This window comes from Lutra lutra, chromosome 6, assembly GCF_902655055.1.
Source record: "Lutra lutra chromosome 6, mLutLut1.2, whole genome shotgun sequence".
In the NCBI taxonomy this organism is placed as follows: domain Eukaryota; kingdom Metazoa; phylum Chordata; class Mammalia; order Carnivora; family Mustelidae; genus Lutra; species Lutra lutra.
This window is the reverse complement of record NC_062283.1, coordinates 116,056,082-116,064,839: the sequence shown is the minus strand read 5'-3', so window position 1 is coordinate 116,064,839 and position 8,758 is coordinate 116,056,082.

The window sequence follows — 8,758 nt, the reverse complement described above, 5'->3', positions numbered from 1 at the left end:
TTAATTGATAGTTGGAAAGTACTTATACAATAAGTACTCAATACATGTTAGCTCTTATCATTTCTTTGGGAGATATTTTTGCCTATATTTCAAATTATCTGTCTAACAAACACTTATGAACACATTTTTGTGAGTTCTGACCTAACAGACAAAGGTATCTTAGAATACAAATTCTATGTTTTTTTTTCCCAAATTTTGTCCTTACCCTTTTCTGTTTTTTTCTTTTTTAAATCACCATTAACCATATCTCTTAAGTCAGTACCGAAAGAGTCAAACTTCACTCATCTGGCCATAAACAATCCTTCACTACATCCAACCGATTTTAACTCTTTGATATTTCTGGAATCTACCACCATTCTCCCAGCCACTGCCCTAAATTAGGTTTTCATCACCTCTCACCTAGACTAATGTCACATCCTCTACTCTGTTTCTCTTCCTCTAATCCCTCTTAATTACAACTTTCAGAGTCATTTCTCTAACACGTGTCTGATCATGTTTTCTCCCAGTTTAAAAGACTTTAATGACCCCTCACTAATTGGAGAATTGCATTCAATTATGTAACATATCATCATCAGTTGGGATCATGCCCGTGTGATCTTCACATTATCACCTCCTGCTGGACTGAACAATTTGTGTCTTTGGCATACAAAGTTCTTTCACACGCCTTTGTCATTATGAGTTTTCTGAGGAGGGAAAGTGAATCTCTTATTCCTCCTAGTACCTACTGATCCCAACACAGATTTAAAGGCCAAAATAGTTCCTATTCCTATACCTTAAAGCAAGAATATGTAATTACCTTTAAAACAAATACTGAACAAAAATTTAAGTTTGAGGAAAAACACATAATCCCCCTCAATTTATAATTGATATCAAGATATCATTTTTTCCACTTTTTATGCATCTTCTTCAATGACTTAAATACACCTCTGGAAACTATAAGACAAAACAGATCATTTAGTTAATAAACATTGCATTCTGAGCTATAGTAGAAGATTATATCTATATGTTTACATGCTCATTTACATGTTCTTTCATCTAAACATACATTTAAAAATTTGTCTTTGACTTCTATTTATTGAAGAAACTGTGGGTAGATTCCTGCATGGCTTTATTCCACCATCGTGTCTGGAATTGGAAACCTTCTCTAGGGCTCCTGAGTGGCTCAGTTGGCTAAGCGTCTGCCGTTGGATCAGGCCATGATCCCAGGGTGCTGGGACTGAATTCTGAGCATGACTCCCTGCTCAGTAGGGAGTCTACTTTACCTTTTACCCCTCTTCCCCTTGCTTGGGCTCACTCACTCTCACTCTCTCTCGAAAATAAATAAATAGAATCTTAAAAAGGAAAAAGGAAACCTTCTCTAATTTTTCTTTACCCAGTTATATTATATAGTATTTTACATTGTTCCTTTATCTGTCAATTATGTTGCCTCACAGACAGGAAGTAGAACATTTGTCCAGCTCACATTTCTATTGCAAAGCGTGGCACAGTCCCCAGCACCTCAGATTGTTAAGACGTGTGTGTTGAGTGATTGAAAGTCATGTGACCCTCAAGCCAGGGGCTCTGATGCTCCAGCAGTTGGTCCCAACCTAAGGCATGAAGACCAATCTTCTGACCTGAGCCCCTTAATCACTCTCATCCTACAAAAGTGTATCTCTTCTCAATGTCACAGAGATTTCCCAGATGCTGCCCTGTGCCATTCCTCACACATCTTTATTGACCTTATTTCATCATTATTGACCTTAAAACTATGTATAATCCCATCAGGAGCCTCCAGACCACAGTATCACACACTTTGCACCAACACTTAATTCCGAATGAAATCAGCAGTGGATGGTCACAACTTAATTTTGGATTTGATAAAGCATCATATTTATATTTAATTAACTGATCACAAACTTTTTTCTTGGGAAACAGATATGCAATTATAACTTCAACATTTCAAAGCACATTCTGACTAGTGAAAATATGGCAACTGCCATAACTTCTGTATATTTCTTCTACCCATCCTTTACCAAATAATCAACCACTTTACGTATTTTCCTAGCCTTACAGCTACTTCTTTCCCTTAGCGAGAGGTCTGTGTGGCCTTTGCACAAAACAATATCATGCTCAATATTTAGCCTGTTCCCTTCACTTTAATATTCTTAAAATGCATACCTTCATGCTTTATCACTTGTTTGTGTAAGTCGAGTTAAATAGGCTAAACCTGTGTTTCTATGATTCTTACTCTATCTTTGTTATCTGCTCCCACTGCAGCAGTAGACCCTGTTACCTGCCCAAGCCATGCGTCTGGGAAGAAGGCTGAAACGTCTTTGCATCTGATGCCTTTACACATTCAGTATGTTAATGATAAGAGCTGAAATCTGCTACTAGAAACATGCATTTAATTACATGCTTTGGCCATCATTTAGGAGTAAATATATTATTGCGTTTCTTATTTTCTCTCCTTCTTTTATAAATAGAAACTTAATTTACTATTATAGTGGTGCGAATTTTCTCTATGCATGAGCTGTTGCCCTGGAGTTTCTGCAAGGGAGCTTCCTTCCCATATAGTTCCCTAGCATTGCCTAGAGGCTGAATAAATAGTGTTTGCACATGGTAGGTACTAATCAATAATTTTGACTAAATGAACAACGATGTAGTTGCCATTGGGGCTAAAAAAAAAAATACATTTGAAGTTTAACTGAAATACAATCTTTTACCTGCTTGATAGTATCTCAATTTTGACTAAGTTTTAACTACCATCATGTGTAAATTCATATAAATGCAATATCAACAAAGAATCTTCACACTTGGAGAGGATAAATTGAGAACCAGGATGGAGGGGAAATTGAGAAGCTCTCATTTGTAGAAATATTAGCCCCGATTTCATAATTTACTGATTCCTTAACTTTCGCAGAACAATTCAAATCTATGAAACTCTGTCTTCTTATTCGTCAGACTGGATATATCTGCCTTCTTTTTCCATAACAGCAGTTTTATGAAGACCATATAAAATTAGGAAGACAAATGAGATTTAAATAATATAGAGCAAGTTTTAAATTCAAATTATGATGATTTTATTTTTTTGAGTTGAATTTGAGATGCTATCATCTTGCCAAGTTCTGTACAAATTTCCGTTAGCCTAGCAAGTTCTAAATAAATGTGCATAGCAAAAGATATTGATAGTTTCTTATTTATTCACGATTTTGGTATATTTTCTTCTGGTCCGGATTGGTAGTTCCTAATATCCTCATGACTATCCAAGTGTCCTGACTTGGACATTATCTAAGAATCCCTCCACTTTGCTTTCACTTTGTGGCTTCCTGTCAAACAAAGGAGCAAATTCAAGGTGTTTTCTTGTTTTTCGTTTTGTAGCTTCTAAAGCTCCCTACGGTCTTGTAGCATGTTACCTAAAAGGTATCCTAATCCCATAAACTCTAAATCATACCCTCTACTCTCCAAACTACATACCATTTTTCTGTTCTTACAGCCCACCTGGAGTTTCTCAGTCATCAAAAATTCTGTATGTTGGCCCCTAGGTTATGGGACCCACACACATGTGAGCTGCCTAACTTTAACAACTGTAACTTTGGCAGGAGTAAAGGATGTTTCCTTGTTCAGTAGTGCTCCGGGGTACAGTAAATTTTGATTTCTCTATTTTAATTTTGTTGGCTTAGCACTGTGTGGAGAATGTTAGATAATGTTATTATCTTGAGTTTGCTCATCCTGAACTGTCAGCCACAGGACTAGAACCAAACATCTAGAGTTGAAACCATATGACTACGGTTGGGTCAACATTGCTCCTATGTTCTGTTTCATTTTTGAGATTCATAACTTGGATGTCAATATTCACATTTGAACTCCATCATGGCAGGCCTTTTCTGGCCCTTCTCACTGTGTTTCAGATGATCTCGAAGTCAAGTAAGAAGATGACTGGTATTTAGAGGACTATTTTTGCTTTGTTTTGTTTCTGGTTACTCTTTGGATTTTCAAAAGGCTCATTCTATTGAAAATAAAATAGATTGCACTGCTGCTTTTTTATTTTAATGTCTTTCAGACAGGTAGAAATGTGTGTGCATGGGTATAAATAGCAATGCTTTAAGGCTAACCATTTTGAGACTATTGTGACTGGATAAGTGAATCCATAAATGTTATTGAGACCGAAGAAATACATTTCAAAGAATTACTGAGGTAAGCTCCAGTTTACTTGGTAGTTTCTCCATCTTTGACTATAAAATTATAATTATTATCGTGGGCAGATCCATATAATTTTTTACAATATTTGGCATATTGTGTCTTGATTTGCATTTTGCAGTTTCCTAAAAATTGCCTGCAATTCTGTTTCTCAAAACTCCCACCTTTGGTTATCAAGTGTGTGGCATCTTTTTCTCAATTTAACATTTCAAAATCTGATGGCAAAAGGGGACAGTAGTCCCTGTTTGTGTTTCCAAAGTAGATGTGTGAAATTGTTACCTTTCTAGGATTCCAAGACATGACAATTAAGTCTCTTCTGTTCTCAGTCAAATTATAACAAGTCTGAGCAAGGTAGACTCCCGCACTTACTTGCACTTGGCTGGAGGGAAAGGTGAGTACTGTTTGTGACTGAAGAAGGTAAAAAACTCTTTTGTTTCTTCTTTCAGGGTCTATCCACTAACGGCTATGTGACCTTGGGCTGGTTACAGAATCACGATTTGGCTCATTTTTCTTTTCTGTTAAAATAAAAATGATAAATAATACCTGTTTTATAAATTTGCTCCTAAAATTAAATAAATGAATGTATGTGAAGACCTTAGAAGCATGCCTGGTGGTTACTATTTTAATCATTAAGCTTTGTGATTAAAGACCCTCCAGTATTTATAAGTTAAGGGACAGGAACCCATCAGAAGATGGTTTGCCACATTTTAAATATCCAAAAAGGTTCTCTGAAAGCAACTTAAATGTTAAGCATTTCATTAGGCCTCATAGCCCTCTGCCTATGGAAGAGTTAATGATAAAAGATGTAGAGAACCCAAAAAGTAGCTGTAGAGAACTTTTCATAGAAGGATCTATACCTGAGTATGTAGATTTCTGGAGTCAAGCTAAACTTTTGGAAGAAAACCTGCTTAGGCACTACCTTAGGGCAAACAATGTGAACTGTAGATTTCTTAAACCTCTTCCTAATCAGTTGCAGATAAGACAATTGCACAGATATTGGAGCAAGACACACTTTGCTTATGGTACGGACTTGGCCACTCACTCACCGTGATTTTGAGGAATCCCCTCAAACTATTTGAGTCCTGGGATCAAGCCCCATGATGGGCTCCTTGCCCAGTGGGGAGTCTGCTTCTCCCTCTACCTGCCTCTCCTCCTGCTTATGCTCGCTCTTTTGCTCTCTGACAAATAAATTAATAATTTTTTTAAATAAAAAATATAATCTGGATACCAAATTTTAAACGATGTAGCAAAATAGTTTAATTACTCCGAATTGACGCTTACCATTTTCTAAAATTCACCTAACATCACAGAGGGGAGAAAAAGTCAAGGTGAAAGAGATTAAAAGCCAATTATTTGTGGAAGCAGAGGTATATTGCTGCGATGCACACACGCACACACCCACTCAGAAGTCAGCTCATTGAACGGGGTGTTTGTGAGTACATAGGATAAGCTGGTGTGTATAATGCAATCCAATACCGCTGGTAGTGTGGATAATAGTTTAATTCTCTATCAGGACTTGATATTAATAGTGATGAAATGTAAGGCAAAGAATGAGAAATGCCTAATTACTATTTTTATACTTAATGTCCCCTTTTGCCCAAATTCCCTTTCCTTTTAATACTACTACTACTACTTATTGAAAGTTAATTTTCAAGAAAGTATAGCAACAGCTTGCCTTTCTAAAACTGCAATAGGTTTACAAAACCCATTTCTTTCCTATTTTCTAAATAGCTGTAGGCAGAATCATGAAAATTACAGAAAAACACAATCTCCCTCTACTTTATCTTGATATGCATTCTATATTGTGTCACCAGAAGGAAAAATAATATCTTGCCTTCATGCACAGTTCAGCATATAAAAGGTAATCTATTTGAATAACTATGCAAAGAGCTTCAGCTAAGCAATAAAATGTAAGTCAAGAAAGTATCTACACCTCATCCTTCTAAGAATGTTTCAAAATGGGAGCATGTAAACTTCTAGTTGGTTGGCAGGTGGTTATCAAACTTACAGTTCTGGCCAGGCTACTGTGGTACTGGACAAAATCTACATTTGAAATATTGGGAAAAGTTAAAAAAATAAAAAAGAAATGCTTTCAGTAGTTTGACTTCTCTGCTTTTCTTCAAAAATATGAATCAAAGTATTGCCGTGATTTCTATATTGTAGAACTCCAATGGTGAAGTCCTGCATTTTTGGAAGCATTTCCACCTATTTACCAAGTTTTTGGTGTAGAGTGTTTTCTAATTTCTTTCTTTCATCTGCAGGACAGCAGTTGAGGCTTGCTTGAAATAATTTATTTTTTAAAACTTTCAGTGTCTTAACTATTTCTGAGGGAAAAGCTACTTGCAGGGCTCTTAAAGAAGAAGAAGGAAACAGAGTTGGCCTTATTTTTTATTTTTTAAAAAAGATTTTATTTATTTGAGAGAGACAGCGAGAGAGGGACCACAAGCAGAGGGAGTGGGAGAGGGAGAAGCAGGATCCCTGCTGAACAGGGAGCCCCATGTGGGGCTCGATCTCATGACCTGAGCAGAAGGCAGACGCTTAATGACTAAGCCACCCAGGCGCTCCTGGCCTTATTTTTTAAATAACCAAAAATAATCACGTAAACAAATAAATTACATGGTATTAGGTTACCTAAGATCATCTTGACAGAAGTACAATTTCTGTGTTTACCTGATGTAATTTTCATAAAACTATCAGGAAACATTTATACATTGCTTAACTGTCTTTAGAGATGAATAGAAGCACAACTGGTCAAAGCCCTTCCAATAACTAGCACTTCTCACACCATCACCAGATTGGGAATCATTTATCATAAACCTTGAGGGATCCTGGAATTAAAACAAACCAAAACAAAACAAAGAAAAAAAAACAATTAATTTTACTTTTAAAAAGTGTAGGAGAATAGCCTTCTCATTTATATTTAGAACTAGAGTTCCCATTGCTTAATAAGCTATGCATTAAATATTTTCTGTGATTACCTAAACCCAAGCATTCTAATTCTTTTGCCAGTCTCATAACTGCTTACACCTCAGTCATGCCTTCTGTAGCAGGCTTGGTTCTGTTGCTCACGCAGTTTGAAATCTTGCCTGATAGAAATATCTTAATTTTAATTTTTAATTTGCCACTTTACTTGGATATTACTTCAAACAAAAGCCAAAACTCATAGTCAGAAGGCAACCCCAAATAATTTAGCCTAAATATCTGCTTGAGTGTGAATAACTTTAGTTTGCAAACTGGTGTTACATATCAAAGGAGAGCAGAGCCTAGGACTGAGTTCTCCCAGTTCACATTTAAGCTCGTAATTCCCAAATTTGGACACACAGAAGAATTCCCTGGGGGTCTTTTAAAAATATTGATGCCTTGCTCCCATCAGCAGCATTTTGATATAATTTGTTGGGGAGTGCAATCTACATATGGGGATTATTATTATTATTGTTATTTTTTATTTTGATCCAGGTGATTTTATTATGCAGCAAAGTTTGGGAACCGCTGATGTGGAATGTGGATTTACAGGCTCTGGGATGGACCAGAATCGCACTCTCAGCTCTTTCCTCACTTAAAAGAAATCTTATAAATGATGATTGTTTGCAAGTTTCCTCTCCATTCCCACCCCTCATAACCTCAGGGAAAATGAAACAGTTGCCTCTGTCTCGTGATTTTTCATAAAGCTTTAGACATGTCTACAATTGGGGAATGTATGGGGAACGATATTCATCTTATTTATGTTAATCCTCCTTAGCCAAGAAATGGGAAGTTGAGATCATCCCTCTGGATCAGCAGAAATGTGTTTATCATTGCCATAAAATTGTTTGGAGGCAATTTGAATACATTCTTCAGGTTTGTAAAAGATTCACGAAATAGCACTGTATTTCCCTGTGGGTCATTCTATACCACGTAGAATACCAAAGGCTATGACCAAAAAACGAAAAAAAAAAAAAAAGATTCCTGATGTTATTATTTCAGAATTCTAAGTGATTCTGTATGAGTACACCAATTTAACTCTATAGTAGTCATCATGATTTTGCCTCTTCATGGAAAATATTTTCAGCTCTACCTCATCAGCGGAATTTTCAAATAAATGGCAAGTTTCAGATATGTAATAATAGGGCTTTGTAATATCATCACAAAATGCAGAAGTACTCATAAAGTTTGTCTGATTTTTATTAGACACTTAAGGTAAATATGCCTTTAGAACAATTTTAGAAGGACTAAAAATGGGACAAAGATATTTCCACAGATTTCATAGTACTGATATTGGTTTGTGATTTCTGATATTTTAAATCTTAGAAGTGTTCTTTAGCTATATATAATCAATAGTACAAATTTTTTTCAGTCTCTAAAACTTTTGTTTTTATTTATTTATTTGAGTATAGTTGACACACAATGCTGTATTAGTTTCAGGTGTATAACATAGTGATTCAACATCTCTCTACATTATGCTGTGTTCACCACAAGTGTGGCTACCATGTGTTCACCATACAACGCTGTTACAGTATCATAGACTTTAATCCTTCTGCTGTGCTTTTTATTCCTGTCTTATTTATTCCTTAATTGGAACCTTGTGTCTCCTTTTCTCCTTCAC